Genomic DNA, 22,534 nt, shown 5'->3' on the forward strand with positions numbered 1-22,534 from the left:
CATTTCCATTTCAGAGAATTTGTCACTGATATACAGGAACGCCTTCTATTTATGCGTGTTAATTTTATGATACTGCCACTTTGCTAAATTCATTTACTAGTTCTAGAAGTTTGTTGGTAGAACTTTTTGGGTCTTATAGGTATAGAATCATGTCATCCACAAATAGTGATATTTTAAGTTCTTCTTTTCCTATCTTTATGCATTTAATTTTTTTCACCTATCTAATTGCTCTGGCCAGTGTTTCATGAACTATGTTGAATAGAAGTGGTGACAGAGGGCATCCCTGCCTTGTTTCAGATTTTAGAGGGAATGTCTTTAATTTTTTCTATTTAGAATGATGCTAGCCTGAGGCTTACCATAACAGCTTTTACAATATTGAGGTAATTTCCTGTTATCACTAGTTTTTCTAGTGTTTTGAACATAAAGGGATGCTGTACTTTGTCGAATGCTTTTTCTGCATCCATCAAGATGATCATATGGTTATTATCTTTAAGCCTATTGATGTAGTGAATTACATTTATTTATTTCTGTATATTGAACCATCCTTGAATCCCAGGGATGAATCCTACTTGATCATGATGCAGGATCTTTTTGATATGTTTTTGTATCTGATTTGCCAGAATTTTATTGAGGATTTTTGCATCTATGTTCATTAGAGATATTCATCTGTAGTTTTCTTTCATTGAAGTGTCTTTGTCTGGCTTAGGAATCAGGGTGATATCGCCTTGTAAAATGAATTTGGAAGTACTCCCTCTTTTTCTATTTCCTGAAATAGCTTGAAAAGTATTGGTATTAGTTCATCTTTAAAGGTTTTGTAAAACTCTGCTGTATACACATCCAGTCCTGGACTTTTCTTGGTTGGTAGTCTTTTGATGGCTTCTTCTAGTTCCTCAATTGATATTGGTCTGTTTAAGTTGTTTATATCCTCCTGACTCAATCTGGGCAGATCATATGACTTAAGAAATTTATTGATGCCTTTACTATCTTCTATTTTATTGGAGCATAAGGTTTAAAAATAATTTCTAATAATCTTCTGTATTTCTATAGTGTCTGTTGTGATATTGTCTTTTTCATCCTGTATGCTAATAATTTGAGTTCTCTCTCTTCTCTTTGTTAGCATGGATAAAGGTCTGTCAATCTTATTTATTTTTTCAAAGAACCAAAGTTTACTATTTTCAATTTTTCTCTTTTATTTTGATTTCATTGATTTCAGCTCTGATTTTAATTATTTCTTGCCTTCTACTGCATTTGCTGATATTTTGCTCTTCTTTTTCTAGGGCTTTGAGATGAAGTGTGAGATCATTTATTTGTTGTTGTTGTTTTCTTTTTTGAGGAATGAACTCCAAGCAATAGAATTTTCCTCTTAGAACTGCTTGCATTGTGTCCTATAGATTCCGATATGTTGTGTCTGTATTTTAATTTATATCTAAGAATTTTTTTTTAATTTTTTCCTTGATGTCTTCTGTAACCCATTGATCATTCAGTAGGTAGCATATTGTTGATTCTCCAAGTGATGTAGGGTTTTTTCTTCCTTCTTTTATCATTGATTTCCAGTTTCATTCCATTATGATTGGATAAGATGCACAGTATTATTTCTACTTCTTTATAATTGCTAAGAGTTGTCCTATGACATAATATATGGTCTATTTTTGAGAAGAATCCATGTGCTGCTGAGAAAAAAAGTATATCCACTTGATGATGGTTGATATATTTCATATATGTCAATTAAGTCTAGGTTATTAATTGTGTTATTGAGATCTATAGTTTCTTTATTCAACTTTTGTTTGGAAGATCTGTCCAGTAATGAGAGAGGTGTGTTAAAATCACCCATAATTATTGTGTTGTGGTCTATATGTCTCTTGAACTTGAGGAGAATTAGTTTTATGAACATAGCAGACCATTGTTTGGGGCATATATATTGAGGATTATTATGTCTTATTGGTGAATGGTTCCCTTTAACAGTATATAGTGTCCTTATTTATACCTTTTGATTAACTTAGGCTTGAAGTCAATTTTATTTGATATGAGCATGGCCACGCCTGCTTGCTTCCGAGGTCCATGTGAGTGGTATAATTTTTCCCAACCTTTCACCTTCAGCCTGTTTATGTCTTTTCCTATCAGCTGAGTCTCCTAAAGGCAGCATATTGTTGGATCAGTTTTTTTTTTTTAATCCATGTTACTAGCCTATGTCGCTTAATTGGTGAGTTTAAGCCATTACCGTTTAAGGTTAAACTGTTTAAACCATTGACATATGATTTGTACTTCCAGTCATGTTTGTTTATTTTATTTTTTTAATTTGGTTTATTTTTTCTCCTTGATTAGTTTTTCCCCTTTACTGAGTTACTTCCCACTGTTGGTTTTGGTTGTTGTTTTTCAATTCCTCTTCGTGTAGTGTTTTGCCCAAGATGTTTTGCAGTGCCGGTTTTCTGGCTGTGAATTCTTTTAGCTTTTGTTTATCGTGGAAGGTTTTTATTTCATTTTCAAACCTGAAGCTTAATTTTGCTGGATACAATATTCTTGGTTGGCACCCATTATCTTTCAGCATTTGAAATACATTGTTCCAGGATCTTCTCACTTTCAGCATCTGTGACAAAAAATCAGCCATTAACCAAATTGGTTTACCCCTAAATGTATTCTGCCTCCTTTCTCTTGTAGCTTTTAATATTCTCTCATTGTTCTGTATATTGGATATCTTCATAATAATGCATCTTGGTGTGGGTCTATTGTGGTTTTGTACATTCAGCATCCTGTGGGCTTCTAGGATTTGGACTTCCATTTCATTTTTCATGTCTGGAAAGTTTTCTAAAAGTATTTCATTCAACAGATTGCCCATTCCTTTGGTTTGGACCTCTATATGTTACTCTGTCTCAATGAATCTTAAGTTTGTTTTTTTTTTATGATATCCATCTCTTGGATGTTTTGCTCATGGTTTCTTACCAGCCTTTCTGAGTTGAGTAGACTCTTTTCAAGATGATATATTTTGTCTTCGTTATTTGATGTTCTGACTTCTACTTGGTCTACTCTACTGGTGATATTCCCATTCGAGTTTTTAATTTGGTTTATAATTTCATTCATTTCTAGGATTTCTGTTTGATTGTTTTATAACCTCTATCTCCCTATAGAGTTGTTCTTTTGGTTCTTGGATTTTTTTTATGTAATTCATTGTCAAAGTGTTCTTTCATTGTTGGCATTTGCTGTCTAATGTCCTCTTTAAGATTCCATACCATCTGAATCAAGTATGTCTTGAATTCTTTATCTGACCATTTATCTGATGCTTCTAGCATCTCCTGTAAATTTAAGCTGTCCTGCATTGTTTGTGTTCCTTTTCTTCCTTGTTTTTTCATGATGCTCGTGTTTCTTTCCACCTCTGTTTGACTGCTGTGTTATTATTTTCTCCTATAAATTTGTTTTGGTTTTGTATAGCTCCAAGATCTCTCCTTTGTGATGAGAGACAATGTCTAGAGATGTTAGGTTTAATTGTAATTTAAAGTAAATTCATTAGTTTCATAAAAGGCATATAGAGAACTGTGGCATATAGAGAACTGCAGTCTGGTCTTATGACTTTATATTTAGGTCAGAAGATGGGATGGTATAGGTGTTAATATATCTTAGCTACTTTGGAGGATTTCTCTAATGAAGGAGGATATTAACAGGAGAATACACAGGAGTATTTGAGGGTAGCTAAGGGCTTAGGAGCACTATAGACAGCGTCAGAACATTCACCTATTTGCATTTAGTAAATTTCATATAATAAAAGTAGTAATGCTTAGGAGGAAGGGTAGAGGAAAGGGAAGGAAGAAATCAAGAAACAGAAAGAAAAATAAAAAGAAAAAGAAAGAAAAAAAATAAAATAATATATATATATATATTTTAAATGCACTCTTAGCATTTTTTTCCTCTCTTCCAGTAGGTGGAGCTGTGCTTTCTGGGGTAAGTCTCTGCTCTCAGGATGCAGGAAATAATCCATGTGAGGTGGCTTTCCCTCCCCAGCTGGGTGACTCTTTAACCCGGTCACTTAGGATTGCTCTTAGTCTCTAGCCCCCGTGCTTCTCCTGCCAGTCACGCCCACTTACTGGGACTGTTCTCCACAGTTCTAGCTACACTCTGGGCCTGAAGTTTCCTGGATGTCCTGCTCTCTTGAATGACTGGGCACTCTCTTTATTTGTTATTCACCCAGACCTCACTGTTGGGGAGCATGGGAATTGGAAACTGGCAGGCTATTCTGTCAGATTCCCTCTAATAGCCAGGCCCGAGGGCTGGCAAGAAAGGTTTCAGTTTTTGATGCTGGTGGGAGGGGAAGATGGAGGTCAGGTGCCTTTTCTGTTTCCCTCAGTTCTGATATTCATGCCCACGGAGAGCTGGGGAGAGAATTTTTGAGTTTTCACAGCTGTATGGAGCGGGGATCTGAGGGTCACACACCTGTTGTCTCAGAATTCGCTGCCATGAGATCCGATCCGAATGCTGAGGATGTCAGTTCTCTGATATGGTTACCTTGCTGGGGTGTCTGGTGGGGAAAGTGGATCTGGGCTGTTCCTCTCCTAAGTCCCAAATTCAGATCTTGGTTGGGTGCCATGTGGAGGTGTGGTTGGCTGATCCTCACAGGATCTGAAGTTCCAGTTCTCTGCGCTGCTCACAGGTCTCCACAGCTCTGAATCACTTCCAGCTGCTTAGGCGGGTTGCTGATCAGCTAGCCAGAGCCTCTGCACATGGGTTGGCTCAGATTCCCTCGTGTCTGAGCCACATTGGTGCCCCTCAGATGTTCAAACTCTTCCCATAGGTTTCATTGTAACTCAACTTTGCTGAATGTTTCTGACAAGACAGCATCTGGCCATTCTGAACTCGCTCACTGCTAGCCCAGTGGCACAGGTCATGGGAGTGCTATCTTCCTACCTGCCACCATGTTCTATTCTCCAATATTAGATTTTTTTATTTGGCAACTTTCTATCCTTTGACAGAATTTGCTCAATGACATAAAACTTTTCTCTTAGCACCACCTTCATAACGTCCCACAAATTTAATTAGTTGTGTCACAATTCATACTTATATCAACTCATTTTATTTAATGCCTGTTTTCTTCTATTATCTTTTAGTCATTCAATACATAATATTTAGTCCCTGGGTATTAGAGTAGTTTCTATTTTTTGTTTTACCATTGATTTCTAATTTTATTCTATTATAACCTGATGAAATGCAGGTTATTATTCTCTTTTATTTTTGTATTTGATAATAATTGTTTTGTGGCCTCCAACCTTTATTTTAGTGTAGGATTTATGTGCCTTGAAGAAAAAGTATACTTAGTTGTTGATGGATTAAATATTCTATATATGCCCATTAATTGTTGATTTAATTCTTTTATTCGGTAGCTCTTATATTTAGTTTAGTTTTATTTTATTTTTTGAGTATTCAACAAGTGGTGTGAGACATGTGTTAAAGTCAAAGTTACCCCCATTGTTGTCTTGTCGTTTATTTGTGGTTTTCTAAATATATAATCATGTCTTCAGCAAATATGGTTAGTTTGAGTCTTTTCCTTTTCATACCTCTTTAATATTTTCTTCTAATTGCTCTGGCTAGGAGTTCAAAGATTATGTTGAATAGAAGTGGTGAAAGAGGGCATTTGAAATTGGTGTTCCACTCTCTGGGGCATAAATATTTATACTTTTTATGTCTTGTTAATATATATTTCTCTTAAGCAGTATAATGTAATGTGCTCAGTCTCTCTGATCAACTTTGAATTGAAGTCCACTTTATCTGAGATGAGGATAGAAACCCCTGCTCTTTTTACAAGATCTATATGAAAAAAATATTTTTCCATCCTTTTACCTTCAGTCTCTGGATGTTTTTGCCTATGTAGTAAGTCTCTTGGAGACAGCATATTGTTGGGTTTGTTTTGGAATTCAATCTGCCAGTCTATGGCATCTGACTGAAGCATTTTGGACATTTACATTTAATGTTATTATTGAGATTTCCCTTTTGTTTCTTGTTATTTTGATTCTTTTCTGTTTTTAAATTTGAATTATTTTCTTCCTTAAATATTGTTCTAGTGTAGTCCCTTCCTTTTCTGGTTTTAAGGTTTAGTTTTTATTTTTTTTCTTCATGAAATATATTGTTAAGTATGTTCTGCAGTGCAGGCTTTTGAGTTGTAAATTCTTTTAATTTGTATTTTTCATTGAATGTTTTTATTTCTTTATTAATTCTGAAGCCTTATTTTGCTGGTATTTTATTCTTGGCTGGCATTGTTTTTACTTCGTAGCTGATATATTGTTCCAAGGCCTCTGATTTTGGAGAGTCTGGTTTGAGAAGTTACATGATGTTTAGATTGTTGTCTCTCTAAATGTGACCTGTTGTTTTTCTCTGACAGCCTTTAAAATTTAGTCCTTTTTCTGTATGTTAGACATTTTCAGTATAATATGCCTTGATGTGCATTTGTTCTAATTTTGTTTGGGGTCTAGAAATTCTCCTGTAATTGATTATCCATTATTTTTTTTTTGGGGGGGGGGATTGTAATATTTTCTCACATTATTTCATTGAAAAGATTGTGTATTGCTTTGGTTTGTATTTTTCAAGCCTTCATCTATCCTGATAAATCTTATATTTGGTCTTTTCAAGTTATCCAATATTTCATGGAAGTTCTGTTTATGATCTTTTAACATGTTGTTTTTCCATGTTCAACTTGGTTTTCAAGATCATATATTTTCTCTTCATTGCCTGAATTTGTTTTGCAAGTGATCGAGCTGGTTGGTGAGCCTTTCAATTGATTTTTAATTTGATTTAATGATTCACTAACTTTGAGGATTGCATATTGAGATTTTTAGATGCTGTTTCTTTATTGAAGTGATCTTTCACTTCCTGTATTTTCTCTCTGATTTTACTCTTTATATCATCTTTGCTTTGAAGATTGATTTATCTATGTACATTCTAATTTTTTTCTCTCAGACATTTATTCCACTGTGGTGTAAGTGGATTCTGTTGTTGAAGGATCTTGGTTATTTGGGGTTATTTGTTCCCTTGATTTGTTTCATGTTCTGTGCCTACCCATGTAAGTATATATATTGGAGGTAGAAGAGTTTCTGCTCTATAAACCTTGAATGTCCTTGAAGGTTTTCTGTACCTCAATATTTAGAGGGAGACAAATAATAACAACAACCAATGCAAATAATATACAGCATTAGACCAAAAGTTTCCTGCTATTATGTCTACAATGTTAATTGTCACAAGAAACAGAAATTATATTATGATTTTTTTGCCTACAATAACAACAGTAAGTTTCAAAATGTTTACAATTTTGAATGGTGAACAGGGATAGAACAGAATTGATATAAAGTATGACAATTATGAGGGAGCAGGAGAGAAGGTAGAAGTAAAAAATTAAAGGAAGAGTGACAGTTAAATTAATATAGATTGGCTGTTAGCAAAAGAGGAGTGTGAAAGAGAAGAAAAGCAGGTTTATAAATTATAAAATAAAATTATAAAATAAATTTAAATTTTTTTTAAAAAGAAATAATAAAAAACAAAACTGTAATCTATGAAGCACACATCCTAGTCTTCTAAAAAACAAATCCATGAAAAAAAACTGTCTTCAATAACACAAGGAATTAAAAATAATATGAATATGTGTAAATGTCCATGAACATTGTGGTCAAAATTAAATAAAAGAAAAAAATAAAAACATTAATAAAAAAGTTAAACATTTTTTCTGTAGAAATTCAAAATATTTTCAGCTTCTCTTCTCAGTCCTGTGAAGGTGGGATTATCTGCAGCGTGATACCCCACCCTGTATTTGGACTGCTGAAGTGAGAGAGGTGATCACATAGGCAGAATTCCTGGTGGCAGGTTTAGGCTTAAGTGGTCTCTAGGTTCCTACATGTTTGCTAATTTGTCTGAAAACTTTACATCAGCACACCTCAAAGGCCAGCCATTGACAGTCCACACTGGAAGAGTGAACCCTAAGAATCTCCTCTGGCTTCCACTATGTGAGCCAGTTCTTAGTCTAGTACATCACCTTTGGACCCCACTTTCCTGGTCTCAATTTCAGGTGTCAAATCCAAATTCTTCCATAACCACCCTTTAAAATTTCTGGCCACAAACGTATTTCCCAGCTGGTCCTCCAAGCAGCAAGATTGTAGGAGAAAGGGGAGAGCCTGTGGGTTTCTGTGACTACTATTCCCTGTGTAAATGACTTTCTGCCATTCATTTTGTCCTGGTCACTTAAGCACACTCTATATTGTGCAGTGTGGATTTGCCAGGTCTGTATTTCATGTCAAATTTGGGTGTGCCAGTAATTGGCTCCCTCAGCTTCTGGCCTCAATAACCCAGCTTGTTTCTGAGATAGATTCAGCTGTCTTCCAACACAAGGATATTGGGAAATGCACTTTTCAGTTTAGCTGTGTGGTGTCTTTGATCTCTAAACTTTCTGTACCCAGACACTCCAAAGACTGCCTGAAAATACAGGTTTCTTTAATTCCCTTATTCCTCTAATTACTTATAGAGGGACTGCTGTGGCTGCTTCCTCCAGCTGAGTACTGGGAATTCTTTTCTTATTATGTTCACTCTCCTGAGTCCCTGATCTGCTTTGAATATCCTAAATTAAATTCCAAAAAGCCCCCCTTTTTATGCTCACAAATCTTAAAGAGATGCTGCCTATATGCTTTCTTTGTTTCATGCCATGAAGCAGCCAGAGAACTCATCTTCTCTATACCTCTAGTTGAAACCTCCTATACCATTATTTTATGTACACCATAAAACATTTCCCAAAATAGAAGTTAAAATTGAGTGAAATAAATTTAAAGGAAAATATGACATCAAAAGCCTCATATGGTAATATGTGCCTATAAATCCAGAGATTTCAGAGGCTGAGGCAGGAGAATCATGAGTTGCATACCAGTCTCAGCAAATTATTTAGCAAATAAACAAAATAAAAATGACTGGGGATGTGTGGGATGTAATTCAGTGGAGTGTAAATCCCTAGTATCACCCACAAAAAAAATGTCATCACAATACTGAAGAAAACAATAAGTCTGAGAAGTCTTAAGTATTAATTAAAGTAGGGAAACAATTTTTAAAATTTCCTACCAAAGTCAACAACAGTCTGAGATTTTTTTAAACACTGAGAATTAAACACAGGACCTCCAAATGCCAGGCAAACTCTCTATCACTGAATTATATCCCCAGCCCTGTGGGGAAGCAATATGAAACTTTGAATAGTTAAAGCATGCCAATCCTTCACAAACTCTTATAGCAAATCAGAAAGAAGAAAATATTTCCAGCTACTTCTCTGCTTATAACTTGGAATATGAGGATGATGAATTATAATCATATCTTATTTATGAACTAGGTTTAGATTTTCTAGATCAAATAGTAGCAGAACAAAGAGTTTTTTAAAGCATAAGTAATTTCTGTTTATCCTGGGAAATTAAGAGTCTTTCATTGTCAGAAAATATCTTGTAGTTTGTATGAACACAGCATCTAATTTGAGGGCCTGGAACTAACCTGTGGAGTTCTGTCACAGTCATGCCACTGGGCAGTTTTGTCCTTAGAATACTACCTGACTTCTATATGCCTCCCATCCCAGTCTGCACAACCATATCATCTTCATTGTATCTGACTTCTATATGCCTTCTGTCCCAGTCTGCAGAACAATATCATATTCATTGCAGCATTGTTATGAAGTTTAAAGAATTTTTTATCGAGTGCTTTAAATAGCAATTGGCACAAGGATATGTTGAATAAGTAACTGTCAATTTTCCTACCTATACAATTAATTGCTACTATTACATTAATGCAATAAAATATAAAGGTCACCTAAAATATTCTTAATTAAAAGAAATAAAGTACATAGCATAGTTAGTAATGAAAGAGCATTTCCTTAGCTTGATAAATAGCATCTGCTAAAACCATTAAAAGTCATCAAAACATTAATCTAAATGAGTATTAGAAGCATACACTTTTAAATATGGTGAAACATGGATGGCTTTCCTTACAATCTCTGTTCAAAGTTGTGTTTTTCAGAGTAAGTGCTGTGGAATATGAAAATGGAGAGGAGGAAAAACATTATTGTAATTATAAAATAGTATCCCTGTATACAAAACCATAAAACAATGTAGACAAATTGGAAATTTAGAAAGAAAATATCGGCAGCAATTATAACAATTATAAATACATATGCACCAAACAATGGAGCATCTATGTTCATCAAACTCTTCTCAAGTTCAAGAGTGAAAATGACCACAACACAATAATTCTGCGTGACTTTAAAACACCTCTTTCACCACTGGATGTATCTTCCAAACAAAAGCTGAACAAAGAAACTGTAAAAATCAATAATATAATGAATAACTTAGACTTAACTGACATATAGAATATTATATCCTTCAATAAGTGAATACACTCTTCTCTCACAGCACATTGATCCTTCTCTAAACTAGACAATATATTATGCCAAAAAGCAACTCTTAGCAAATACAAAAAATGCAGAGATACTACACTACATACTGTAGATCATAATAAATTAAAATAAGAAATTTATTGTAAAATAAAAAATAAAACCTACTCCAACATCTGGAGACTAAAAATTATGCTACTGAGTGAACCATGGGTTGCAAAAAAAACATCAAGGAGAAGATGAACAAGTTCTTAGAGGTAAACGAGAACACTCTTACAACATATTGAAATTTCTGGGGCACTATAAAGGGAGTACTGAGAGGAAAGTTCATTGCATGGAGTTCATTCATTGAAAGAAGGAAAAGTCAACAAATAAGTGACCTAACATTACATCTCAAAGCCCTATAAAAAAGAACAAATCAACACCAAAAGGAGTAAAAGACAGGAAATGATTAAAATCAGAGCTGAAATACATGAAATTAAAAAAAAAATTGACAAAAAAATTTGGTTCTACAAAAAACAATAAGTAAAATTGACAACCTCTCAGCCGTTCTAACAAAGAGAAGGAGAGAGAAAACTCAAATTACTAACATATATAATGAGAAAAAAATCACAACAGGGATAAAGAAGAACATACAGAAATATAGAAGATAACTAGAAATTATTTTGACAACTTTTACTTCAATGAAATATATAATATCAAAGGCATTGACGAATTTCTAGAGCCACAAAATTTTCCCAAATTGAATCAGAAATATATACACAATTTAAACTGACCAGTTTCAAGCAATTAAATAGAAGATGCCATCAAAAGCCTACCAACCAAGAAAAACCCAGAGCCAGATGGATACATAGCTAACTTCTGCAAGACCTATAAAGAAGAACTAATACCTGTACTCTCCAAAATATTTCATAAATTAGAAAAAGAGGAAAGCATTTACAAACTCATTGTATGAGACCAATATCATCCTAATTTCAAAACCAAATAAAAAAATGTCATACCAATATGTCTAATGAACATGCATGCAAAAATCCTCATTAAAATCAAATACAAAAACATATAAAAAAGATAGTGCACCACGATTGAGGGGGGTCCATACCAGGGATACAAGGATGTTTCAACATACAAAAATCAATAAGTGTAATTCATCACATCAATAGACTTAAAGATAAAAATCATATGATTATCATAATAGATGCAGAAAAAGTTTTGGGCAAAATACAGCACCTATTTATGTTCAAAACACTAGAAAAACTAGGAATAACAGGAACACATGTCAACATCATAAAAACTACCTATGCTAAGCCCAAGGCTAATATTGTTGTAAATGGAAAAAAAAATTGAAACCATTCCCTCTAAAAATGGGAATAAGCCAGGGTTACCTCCTTTCACCACTTCTATTTAACATAGTACTTGAAACCCTAGCCATAGCAATTAGACAGACAATGAATATGGATGGAAAAAGAAGAACTGAAAGAGTAACTATTTGCTAATGATGTGATTCTACACATAGAAGACCAAAAACATTCCACCAGAAAATGTCTAGAACTAGTAAACAATTCGGCAAAGTAGCAGGAAATAAAATCAATAGCCATATATCAAAGGCAATTCTGTATATCAATGACAAATCCTCTAAAAGGAAAATGAAGAAAACTACCATATTTACAATAACCTCAAAAAATATTTGGAATCAACCTAACGAAAGAGGCAAAATACCTCTACCATGAAAATTACAGAACGCCAAAGAAAAAAAATTAAAAAGACTTGAGAATATGGAAAGATCTACCTTGCTCTTGGATAGGCCAAATTAATATTATTAAAATCACCATACTACAAAAAGCATTATACAGATTTAATGCAATTCGAATAAAAATCCCAATGACATTCCTCAGAGAAATAGAAAAAGCAATCATAAAATTCATCTGGAAAAATGAGAGACCAGAAATAGCTAAGCAATCCTTAGGAAGAAGAGTTAAGCAGGTGGCATCACTATAACAGAACTTAAACTATACTACAGAGCAATAGTAACAAAAAACAGCTTGGTATTGGCGCATAGACTGGTAGAACAATTGCACAGAGTAGAGGAAACAGAGATTAGCCCCCCAAAATAAAGTGATCCTATATTAGATAATGGTGCCCAAAACATGCATTGGAGAAAAGATAGCCTCTTTAAGAAATGGTGCTGGAAAAACTGGAAATCCATATGCAACAAAATAAAATTAAACTCTTATTGCCCACAATGCACAAACCTTAACTCAAAGTGGATCAAAGACCTGGGAATTAAAACAGAGACACTGCATCTAATAGAAGAAAAAATAGCCCCAATCTCCTTCATGTCAGATTAGTCCCCGACTTCCTTAATAAGACCCTTAGAGCTGAAGAATAAAAATCAAGGATCAATAAATGGTATGGATTCCAAATAAAAATATTCTTCTCAGTAAAGCAAACCATAAGTGAAGTGAATAGAGAGCTTACAGTTTTGGAGCAAATTTTTACCACATGCACATCAGATACAGCACTAATCTCTAGTGTATATAAAGAACTCAAAAATCTAAACACCAAACATACAAGCAAACAACAACAACAAAAATAAAAACAAAACCCCAATCAATAAATAGGCCAAGTAGCTAAACAGACACACACATTTCTCAGAAGAAGATATACAATCAGTTAACAAATAGATGAAAAAAAAGTTCAACATCTCTAGAATTTAGAGAAATGAAATCAAAAGCATTCTAAGATTTCATCTCACTCCAGTCAGAATGGCAGCTACTAAGAATACAAACAACAATAAATGTTGTTGAAGTTGTGGGGGAAAAGGCACATTCGTACATCGCTGGTGGGACTGCAAATTGGTGCAGCCAATAGGTAAAGCAGTATGGAGATTCCTTGGAAAACTGAGAATGGAAGCACCATTTGACCCAGCTATCCCATTATACTCAAAGAATTTAAAAACAGCTTTCTCCAGGGATACAGCCACATAAATATTTATAGAAACACAATTCATAATAGCTAAACTGTGGAAACAATCCAGATGCCCTGCAGTAGATGAATGGATAAAGAAAATATGGCATATATACACAATGGAATATTACTCAGCAATAAAAGAGAATAAAATCATGGCATTTGCAGGTAAATGGATGGAGCTGGAGAATATAATACTATGTGAAGTTACCCAATCCCAAAAAACTAAATGCTGAATGTTTTATCTGATATAAGGAGGCTGACTCATAGTGGGGTTTGGAGGGGGGGCAGGGGAGAAATAGAGGAACCATCGATAGGGGAAAGGGATAGAAACGAAAGGGAAAGGGCATAGGGGTAGAAAAGATGGTGGAATGAGATTGACATCATTACCCTAACTAAATGTATAAAGATGCAAATGGTGTGAATATACTTTGTACACAACTAGAGATATAAAAATTGTGCTCTATATGTGTAATATAAATTGTAATTCATTCTGATGTCATATATAACATTAAAATTTTAAAAAAATATTTTTTTAAATAACTTCACTGTTTATAAATCAGACATCAGATTCTGGTTTATTTTAGTGGCACACCATAATTCCCTCCCATTACACAATTCTTATAGAACTTGTAAAAAGCAAAACCAAAAAACTCACAAAATTATATTAATACTAAAAATAATAAAATTATCAATTATCAACAGTAAAGGAGGTATAGCACACAAGTCAAAAATCCATTAAGTCAATAACCCATTATATAATTTTAACTCTCTATATAACTCTGTTTTATTTAAATTATAAATTATTCATAATTATATACATGTAATAAAATTTTAACAGTGATCAATGTCTATGCATCAGGAAAGAGCAATTGAACTTGCAAATTAGACACTCAATTCTGTAAATGTATTGTCTTTAGAAGACTATCACTTAGTTAAGCATGTAAATATCCCTGATGTGTCTGTAGATTGCCATATAAGATCCTGCTCTATTTTGTGCTTTTATTTGATTTTTTAAAAAACTTCAAAATTTTAGACTTATGTAAACCATACCTGTGAATAATAGAATTCAGACGTCCTGCTTCAAGTGGTAGCTGTGGATGTTAAAAGTTTTAAAAGTGAGTTTTCTTGCCATGTGTAGAATATTTTTAAGCTTAATTTCAATTTTTAATCTTCCAAAGCCTTAGAACATAACAATAAAGTTGGTTTATTTTATTTTTGTCATAATATTAAGCTTGGTTAAAAGAATAATATGTATTTAAAGTGCTGTTATTCAGTAATCTTAGAACCTGCACTTGTTTTTAAATTAACAGAGAAAGGTGTTATAGTGGTAACTTAATATTCTCATTTAATTGGTTTATTCTTCCTGTGAAGAACAAGTGTTTGCATGCCTGCATACAGTAATTCACAGCTTGGCTTTAGTGAATGGGTGAGCTCTATCAATCTGAGCATAAGTGATCATTCCTTTTGATTTCCACATCACCTTCTGTCATCTGGACTCACAGTGAACACATAGTTTAAGTATATGTTCATTTTCATGTCAGTGTCTTTGTGAAACATTTAAATTATTCCATGCATGTGTAGCTTAACTCATTGCTACTTTAATATGTACAATGTAATGATAGATTAGAATTAGTATTATTTTGTGTGCTTATTCACTTTTATTTGTTGTTTTTAGATATACATGAAAGTAGGGTATATTTTGAACATTAGACATATATGAGCTGCAACCCATTATAATTTTGATCCCATTCTTTTGGTTGAACATAATGAGAAATTACAGGGGTTGTTTATTCATATATGATCAAAGGAAACTCATACCTGAGCCATTCTACTGTCTGTCCTATTCTCATTCCCCCTCCTATCCCTTCATTCCTCTTTGTCTAATCTAATGAACTTTTATACTTTCCCTTTCTACTGTCTCTTGCTATAGGTTGGCATCTGTGTATCAGAGAAATCATTTGGCCTTTGAATTTCGGGGACTGGCATATTTCACTTAGCATGATAGTCTCATTTTCATCCATTTACTAGCAAATGCCATAATTTTATTTCTCCTTATGGCTGAGTAATATTCTATTGTGTATATTTGCCACATTTGTGCATTCATCTATTGAAGAGCCTCTGGGTTGGTTACATACTTTTGCTCTTGTGAATTGAGCTGCTATAAACATTGTTGTGACTGCATCACTCTACTCTGCTGATTTTAAGTCTTTTAAATACATGCTGAGGAGTGGGATAACTGAGTCAAATGGTGGTTCCATTCCAAGTTTTCTAAGGAATCTTCATACTGATTTCCAGAATGGTTCCACCAGTTTATAGTTCCACCACTATGAAACATTGATCATATCATATGATTTGTTTTATGTTGCTTGGTGTAAAGTGTTTAAAATATTCTGAGTTGATATTTGTAGATAAAGTTAGAGAATATGATAATCAAAAGAAAACTCTGTATGTGCTGGGGGATTTGGCTACACTTATGAAGAATAAGAGAATTAAACATATTGATCAGCAATGAAGTAAAGAAAAAAAATTGTCTTTTTTTCTGAATTGAAGGGAAAGTGGAGCTTGGACTGTGGAAAAAAATAATCTGCAGAAAATTAATAGTCATTGCAGTTGAGAGTACCATGTAAAGGTAGAGAAATAATTTTATATTAAAACTACAGAAAATTGCAAAGGGACCTACATTGCCTATCCTCATAGGTAGAGGAAAGAAGAAAGGAAACAAGAAAGGAAGAAAGGAGAAAATAATGATTAAAATGTAATATATTAAAATTTATAAATTTAAATGACTTGATAATGCAAACATTTGGTTTTTAATTAATATTAAAATAATCTATTAATCAGAAAATATAAATTATGTATTTCAATCATTATACTATCACTTTCATAAATATGAAATATATTAGACTGCACAATGTATGCAATTTCTCTTTTAACAGAAAAAGACATAATTGCTTGATTTTTCTTTTTTTTGAATTTTTTTTTTTATTAGCTACACATGACATTACAATGATCTTGGCAATTCATACATTTGAATCAATGGGGTATAATTTCTCATTTTTCTGATTGTACAGATTGAAGAATCAAAAAAAACAAAAAAATAATTGCTTGATTTTTAATCCTGTTTATATTTAATTACAAATTGTGATAGAACTGAAAAGTATGAACCTACCATGAGTTGAGTTTCATTTCTAAATATGGAAGTTTCTAGGTCCTAAAATGGCACTTGTTGATTATCCTGGGATCTGGGACTGTCAAAATTATAAAAACATATTCAACATCTCTATCAGTTAGAAATGCAATGGAAAACTACACAGATATTCCATATCCCTCTAATCAGAATGACAATCATCAAGAATAGACGCAATAATGTTGGTGAGGATGTTGGGAAAAAAGTACACTCATACGTTGCTGAATGGACAGCAACTGGTGCAACCATTCTGAAAAGCATAATTTAGATTCCTTAGAAAACTTGAAATATAACCACAATTTGACCAAATTATCTCATTCCTCAGTTTATACCCAAGGACTTAATGGCAACTACAATTCATAGCCACATCAATTTTATAGCAGCTTCATTCACAATAGCCAAGCTTTGGAAGCAGCCTACGTGCCCTTCAACTAATAAAGTAATAAAGAAAATGTGGTGTATATACATCATGGAATACTACTCAACCATAGGAAAAAATTAATTATGACATTTTCAGGTAAATGGATGGAACTGAAAACTATTTATGTGAAATAAGCCCATCCCCTCAAAACACAAAGGTCAAAAGTTCTCCCTGATATGTGGTTTCTAACTCACAATAAGCATGAGGTGAGGTAGGAAAGAATAGAATTTCATTGGATTAGAAAAAGGGCAGTGGAGGGAAGCAAGTGAGAATGGGAATAGAAAAGACAGTAGAATGAATCAGACATTATTTTTCTATGTGCATATATGAATATAAAAATTGTACAACCAGAAAATGGAAAGTTAGACTCTATATATTTATAATGTCACAATGCATTCTAATTTCATCTATAAATAATAAGAACAAGTAAAATATAAAATAAAATTTAGAGTTTTTAAAAATTTAGTGTATGATTTACTTCATCAGTTGGAATCATAGGACCCTTGTGAAATACACTGAGTATTATTAACAAATATGAATAAAAGGCTGATATTCATGCATAAACTACCTGCATACCTGCCAGGGTCTAGGAGACAATGCATTTTTATTCATGTATGAAGACATTCATGAGTTTTGCAATTTGAGTTCTTTCAGTGCTTCCAACCCCTATGGCATTCCATGTAGCCAATGGTGACAGAATTGCTATTTGGTTGTGACTGACACGGAGTCATAACCCTCAGTCTCACTTGCTGACAATAAAGGTTACAAACATGTAAACTGAGAAAGCTAAAAAAAAAAAAAAACATGCATACAAGTATCTTCTAAATAGCATCAAATAGCTACTCATAAGATTTTGCAACTGAGTTCCTTGCCAAGCCCAATGTGAAAGGACCTGTGGAGAAATCTTTGTGTTGTGGATAAATGTGATGGTAACCTGCAAGTTAATAAAACCATAAAGTTTATGTTCACCAGTTTAATTCTGACCTGAGAAAAAATTGAATCAAAGATACCATCTTAGACCTGTCTAAGGAGGAATCAAGAAAAACTATGCAAAAATTCACCATGAGGAGTCTGAGAAGAGAAAAAATGCTATCCTGAGGTAATGGGGAGGCCACAAAAGGGACTCTATGGCCTGCACCCTAGACAAAGACAGTGAGGATGACTGTCTCATGGGATTCTTATCAGAATGTAACAGGATTTTATGCATGAGTTTGGACAACAGGGGGCACTGCAGACCAGTTAAGAGGGTCAGGAAGGAACCACTAGTGTAATGAGCCACCTGGCCCTGCCTGATGCTCTCTTGTTAGGGCTCACAGCTGTGACGTCCAACACCTCTAAGCCAGGCCTACTCCACTCCTGCACACCCACATGTCATCTTTATGTACTGGAGTCTGAAACAGGGCCCAGGGTGTAATCAGGAAACCTGGAGGAACTTAATTTGCATGCATAGACCCTCCCCTTCTCAGAACGTTAAGAGGTCAAGTGAGAGACTTTGGTGAAACTCTTCTCAGCTTTGGGAACAGAAAAGAGCTCAGAATGAAATTCACCATGGCTTGGTCCTATCTTCTCCTCACATTCCTTGTTCAGTGCACAGGTGACAAGATATGGAGGAGGAATAGGGTGTGGTAGAATAGTCCTCTGATTTGGGCCCTGATTCTACTCTTGTTTCTAAACAAAACTTATGCTCTCTGTGTTTTCTCACTTCCAGGATCCTGGGCACAGTCTGTGCTGACTCAGCAGCCCTCACTCTCTGGGACTCCAGGACAGAAGGTCACCATTTCCTGCACTGGGAGCAGCACAAATATTGGGGATGGCTATACTGTGCAGTGGTACCAGCAGCTCCCAGAAACGGCCCCCAAACTCGTCATCTATGGTGATAGTAATCGACCCTCAGGGGTTCCTGATCGTTTCTCTGGCTCCAGATCTGGAAACTCTGGTTCACTGACCATCAATGGGCTTCACCCTGAGGACGAGGCTGACTATTACTGTCAGTCTTATGACAAAAGCCTTAAGGCTCCACAGTGCTCCAACCTCATGGGGAAGTAAGACAAGAACCCCTTTACCATCTGTTGTGGTGGGCGGGTAACACCCCACAGCTTTGCTCAGACCTGCCCTGTGGCTTGTTCTGCTATCTCTACTATAGGCCCAGCTGAATCTCCTCATGCTTCTTTGAGAAGCCTCTTGTACTCTGTCCCCAGAGACATTCAGGGTAGCATGTTCCTAGGAAAATGTATCCATATAAACATAAATTTGTGTTCCTCTTTAGCTTGAGGAGCTGAACCAGATGGTGTAGTCTCTTTGTCCTGAAAATTAGGTGGTGAGGCAGTTAGTGCACCCAAGTCATCTTAGATGACATCTGATGGAGAATACTGTGGTTCCATCCTCCATTCTTCTTGATTTCCAGATTTTGTGAACTGTGCCTTTTTTCCCCTTATCACTCATTCTGTATGTCTGTGATTCATGCTTTTGCCTAATTTGAGATAACTTTTCTAACAGAAAATATTTGGCAGACATTAAAACACCTCTATGTGAAAAGTTTGATAAATTTTGAGATATTTTTACACCTTTGGGAACATCAGCAGAATCAGACAAAAGAATCCATGCCTCATCCAACAAGCCTCCTTTGCCTACTCATCAGGACCCATCAATTATACTTACAAACTCAACATTGAATTTTTTAACTACATTGTCTTTAAAATAGAATCATCAAGCTAAACATCCCTTATATCTCTGAAGATTGACATGTAAAAGGTTGTTTGATTTTGTCTTTTAATTTGCTTTTTCTTGAGGGGTGGTACCAGTAATTAAACTCAGGGGTACTTGAACACTGAGCTACATCTTCTGCCCTATTTTGCATTTTATTTTGAGACAAGATCTCACTGAGTTGCTAGCACTTCACTTTTACTGAGGCTGGCTTTAAACCTGTGATCCTCCTGCCTCAGCCTCCCGAGTCGCTGGAATTACAGGCATGTGCCACCACTCCTGGCTTATTTACTTTAAAAAAAATCTTTAATCTTAGACTAATGTAAATTGTACAAATAATAGTATTTAGATGTTCTGCTTCAAGTGGAAGTAGTAAAAATGAATAGTGTTAAAAGTAAAATTTCTTGCTCTGTATGAGATATTTTTCAAACAATTTCAAATTTCAATATTCAAAAATCATAGAGAAAAGAATAAAATGGTTTTTCTAATGCTTATTTTTAGTTGTAGTTGGACACAATACCTATATTTTATTTATTTATTCTTTATGTGGTATTGAGGATTGAATTCAGTGCCTCACAAATGCTAGGTGAGTGCTCTATTTCTGAGCCACAACCCCAGCCCTAAAATTGCCTTTTTACTTTTGTCATAATATGAAGCCTGGTTGAGAAAATAGTGTGCATTTTAAGTCTTCCAGATCATTAATCGTATAACTTGCACTTGTGTTTAAATTAATGAAGACAGGAATTATTATTGCTAGATAATTTCCTCATTTAAATGGTTTATTCTTCCTATTAATAACCAGTGTTTTCATGCATCCATGCAGTAATCCACAGATGGCTTTAGTACATGGGTGAGTCCATGCTAGCAGAGCATAAGTCATCATTTCTTGTGATTTGTACATCACCTTCAGGCACCTGAACTCACAATAAACATACAGTTTTAGTATAGGTCTATTTTCACGTCAATGACTTTGTGGAATATTTAAATCATTTCATAGTTGTGTAGCTCACTTCATTATTACCTCAATATGCACACTCTAATGATAGATAAGATTTAGTGTTTACCATGTGCTTATTTTTTATTTGTTGTTTTTAGATATACAAGCCTGTAGGGTATATTTTAATATATTATACATATATGGGGTACAACCCATTAAAATTTTGATCCAATTTGTGGTTAAACATGATATGAACAGGAAAGTTATGTCTGTTTCATTCGATTATTCTATTGGCTTTCCTATTCTCATCTCCCCTTTACTTTATTCCCCATTTGTCTAATTCACCCTCCCTACTCTCTTTTGCTCTAGGTTAGCATCCACACATCATAGAGAAAAATTCAATCTATGGTTTTTGGTAAGAGTTTATTTCTCTTAGAATGATAGTCTCCAGTTCTATTAATTTACCTGCAAATGCCATAATTTTATTTAACCTTATGGATAAGTAATAGTCCATTGTATATGTATTCCACATTTTCTTTTTACATTGATCTGTTGAAAAGCACCTGTGTTGGTTCCATAGCTTGGCTATTGTGAAGTGAGCTGCTATAAACATTGATGTGGCTGCATCACTGTAAAATGCGGATTTTCCATGCTTTGGGTACCCATGTTGAGGAGTGGGATAAGTAGGTGGTTCCATTTCATATTTGCTAAGGAATCTCCATACTGCTTTCCAGAGTGATTGCACCAGTTTCCAGTTCCTACATCATGTGCTAATTTTCTATCTGCATTTTTCTTTCTGAAACATTCATTATTTCATATAATTTCTTTCATGTTGCTTTATGTAAAGTGTTTAAATATCTTGGGTTTATATTGGAAGATAAAATTAGAGAAAAAATTATCAAAAGAAAATTCTGAATATGCTGGTGCATTTGTGCACTCATGAAGAAGAGAGAATTAAGTCTCCTGATAAGTAGTGGAGTAGAGAAAATTTTTTTTTCCTGCTCTTTCTTAATTGAAAGGCAAGTGGAGTTTGGCTTGTGGAAAGAAAGAAACTTCATCAAATTAACAGTCATTAAAGTTGAGAGAATGATGTGAAGGTAAAGAAATAAATTTTCATTAAAACTAAAGAAAATCACTGGGTAACTATATTTCCTATCTTTCACAGGTACATAAATGAAGGAAGGAAGAAAGACAGAAAAAAATAATGATTAAAATTTCATACATTAAACTTATGAATTTGAATCACGTGATAATACACAAATTCGCTGTATAATTTATTTTTAATTAATCTATTAATTAGAAATGTAGTTATATGTCTCAATATCTATACTATAACTTTCATAAATACGAAAAATGTTAGATTCCACAATGTATACAGTTTCTCTTATCACAGAAAAAATATATAATTGCATGATTCTTAATCTTGTATATATTCAATTACAAATTATGCTGGATTTGAAAAGTACCAAACTACTATGAGGTGAGTTACTTTCCTAACAATGAAAGTTTCTAGGCTCTAAAATATCACTTGTTGCCTGTCTTTGGATCCAGAATTGTCAAAATTATGAAAAAAATTCAAAATATCTAACAATTGGAGAAATGCAAATTAAAACCACACTGAAATTCAATCTCACTGCAGTCCAAATGGCAATCAACAAGAATACAAGCAACAGTAAATGTTGGCAATGTTGTGGGGAAAACAGTGCACTTACTTATTTTTGGTGGGACTGCAAGTTGGTGTAATCACTCTGGAAAGCAGTATGGAGACTCCTCAGGAAACTTGGAATGAATGGAACACCCATTTGACCAACTATCCCACTCCTCAGTTTATATTCAAGGACTTAAAATCAGTATACTACAGAGATGCCGCCACATCAATGTTTATTGTGGTTTCATTCACAATAGTTAAATTATGGAACCAGCCTTAGCACCCTTCAACAG

The 22,534-nt window shown here is 34.2% G+C and overlaps 1 long non-coding RNA gene across 1 annotated transcript; it reads left to right on the forward strand.

The window, feature by feature from the left end:
* Positions 1–18,429: 18,429 nt before the first annotated feature.
* On the forward strand, positions 18,430–19,233 carry LOC114106503 (uncharacterized). Its single transcript, XR_011706757.1, has 2 exons — positions 18,430–18,547; positions 18,662–19,233. It is a non-coding gene; the product is annotated as an uncharacterized lncRNA (long non-coding RNA).
* Positions 19,234–22,534: the final 3,301 nt, after the last annotated feature.

Source organism: Marmota flaviventris, chromosome 1 (genome assembly GCF_047511675.1).
Source record: "Marmota flaviventris isolate mMarFla1 chromosome 1, mMarFla1.hap1, whole genome shotgun sequence".
In the NCBI taxonomy this organism is placed as follows: Eukaryota; Metazoa; Chordata; class Mammalia; order Rodentia; family Sciuridae; genus Marmota; species Marmota flaviventris.